General features: G+C 43.8%; 1 protein-coding gene across 1 annotated transcript in view; it reads left to right on the top strand.

Annotated features, from left to right (window-relative positions):
• Positions 1-2,500, top strand: part of LOC134452826 (disks large homolog 4) — a 107,240-nt gene that overhangs the window by 23,362 nt on the left and 81,378 nt on the right. The window lies entirely within an intron of this gene.

The raw sequence follows: 2,500 nt of genomic DNA, 5'->3' as shown, positions 1-2,500 counted from the left end.
TGATTTTTTTTTCTTTCAGCGTTGCCCTACTTTGCTGTCTCATCTCTTTTTTCCAGGGTTCAAAACGCTCTCCACACTGTATTTTTCTTGGTATAATGCTGAACATGCGCAACAGTGCCATCTTTTGTCGAAAATATGCAACTGCAAGTGTGCATTAGCACCATGGATAGTACTACATAATCTCTATTACATAATTCCTCAATTAACTCATTTCAAGAGATGAGTAAAGACCCCAAACCCCACCAGTTATAGGTTACACCTGCTAGAAAATTTGGCAAAAAGTTGTCTTGTTTATCATTTTCATGTTTTCATATTTTATTCACTTATTCATTTTCAAACTGTTTGGAAGGAACAAATGCACACCTCATATTTTGTACTCCACATTCAGCCATTCTCACCATACTCGACCACTTTTACTCAAGTTTTTATTCATGAAATTAAGCATATGCATTTTAACATAATACCTTTTGACACGTACATTTTGTGCCAAGACATATCATTCTAGTACCGAATGTGAAGGTTAGACTCTTTTGGCATCATCTCAGTTACGCTGTCAGTCACCATCATCTGAGCTGTCCACTTGCTTCATAGTCAGATGTGCTGTGCTGATCCACTACTCTCTGTCCTGTCTTTCTTTGGCTCCCATCTCGTTAACAGTACCATGCTGCTCTTATTCAATCACTGTCACTTAAACCCCACCTTCCCTCTCTTCCCACCACCCACCTCTCTCTCTGTCTGTCTCTCTCTCTCTGTCTCTCTCTCTGTCTCTGTCTGTCTCTCTGTCTCTCTGTCTCTTTGTCTCTCTCTCTCTCTCTCTCTCTCTACCTCCCTACTCTCCTTCCCTTCTACCTACTCCTCCTTCTCTCCAAAGTTGCTCTCTCTCTCTGTCTCTCTCTCTGTCTCTGTCTGTCTCTCTGTCTCTCTGTCTCTCTGTCTCTCTCTCTCTCTCTCTCTCTCTCTCTCTCTCTCTCTCTCTCTCTCTCTCTCTCTCTCTCTCTCTCTCTCTCTCTCTTTCTCTCTCTCTCGCTCTCTCTCGCTCTCTCTCCTCACTCTGCTGTCTTTTTGATTAGCGACTTCCTTCCCCTTATCATGGAAGCACACAGTACATTTTGCAGTGCTGGGTCAACACTAAGACAGTCAGCTTTAGCACTCTTCTAGTCTACCATGCTCAGTGTTGAATTAACGCTGCAAAATTCTCTTTGTCCCTTATCTGCAAACCGCACGCGTCCTCTCTGCTGCCTCTGCTGAGCAGAGCAGTGACCTTTTCCTGCCTCAGACAGACTCACGGTGTCTGCTCTGCTCCATGTCAAGGGTTTTTTTTGGTTGTTGCTTTTTTGCTTATTGTTCTGGTTTCACTAGCTGTCATACTAACTCCTCCTCTTGTCATCTTTTCCGTGAGAGTGTCCTTTTTTTGCCGGTGTGTTTTCGGAACTCGTGTGTGTGGGACAACCATAGTTGTTGGGATGGTGAGATTAACCCCTTAGCACAGCACTGTGGCTCTCTGTAATGTCATCGCAATGTTGTTATGATGTAGTTAAGCATTTTCAGCAAGTGAATAGGGTCGCCGGCGACCCCTGCTGCAGTAAGAGGCTACCGTGGAGCCACAAAGTCTCACTCCCCTATTATGCTGTAATGCAGCACTCTTCTTAAGCACCAACTTTACTGCCCATACTGTGACATGTCCAATTGTGTTGTTGTTGTTGTTGTTGCTGCTTTACAGCAAATCAATTTAACTTTTAGTTTGAATATCATATTCACTACGTGTACTGTAAGTCTATCACCATGTGCATTGCTGTTTCCAAAACTGATGTGTGTGCTAGCCTGTTAGGGGGTCATGAATCGGGTTCTTATGTGGAAATGTTGGTACAACAAAATACAGCAAAGCACAGCACAACAGACAACAGAACAATACAAAGCAACACAGTATAAAAACTACATGCCACAACCACAATTGAAATCCTGCCACTCCATGCTGAGTGTCCCCTTCTCTGTTTGCCACTCCATGTTAACCCATTTTAACCTAAGGAACTTGCAAAAAAAATACTGCTGCTAAATGCCTAAGGCTAAGTTTCCCTTAGCCTATCAAAACCTAAATGCCTCATTCTCCAAAGGACATAAAACATGAAGTTAGTTGCATCCAAAAACTAAGACCCTCATATTGCATTAGAATTCAGCTCTAGCATACCCACATTCTTCATTAAAAATCTCAAATGTCATGAGCCTGAATGCTGCTTCCATGCAGCTCCAGGCACCTAGGTCAATGTTATGTATACGCAGCATCCAGCATCAGTGGGTTAAGTGACCCCTCTCCGGGCCCTGCCGTGGCTCTAACGGTAGGGCACTGGGCTGCTACACTGGCGACACAGGTTCGATTTGGCCTGGGTCATTTGCAGAGAGCCTCCCCATCTCTCTCCCCATTCGCTTCCTGTCCACCTCTCATACTGTCAATAAAGTCGCCAAATAAAGACCCAAATAAAATCTTTTAAAAAAGTGACCCCTC

The sequence above is a fragment of the Engraulis encrasicolus genome, chromosome 7 (genome assembly GCF_034702125.1).
Source record: "Engraulis encrasicolus isolate BLACKSEA-1 chromosome 7, IST_EnEncr_1.0, whole genome shotgun sequence".
In the NCBI taxonomy this organism is placed as follows: domain Eukaryota; kingdom Metazoa; phylum Chordata; class Actinopteri; order Clupeiformes; family Engraulidae; genus Engraulis; species Engraulis encrasicolus.
Note: the sequence above shows the minus strand (reverse complement) of the source record. Positions and strands in the feature narration are given on the sequence as shown.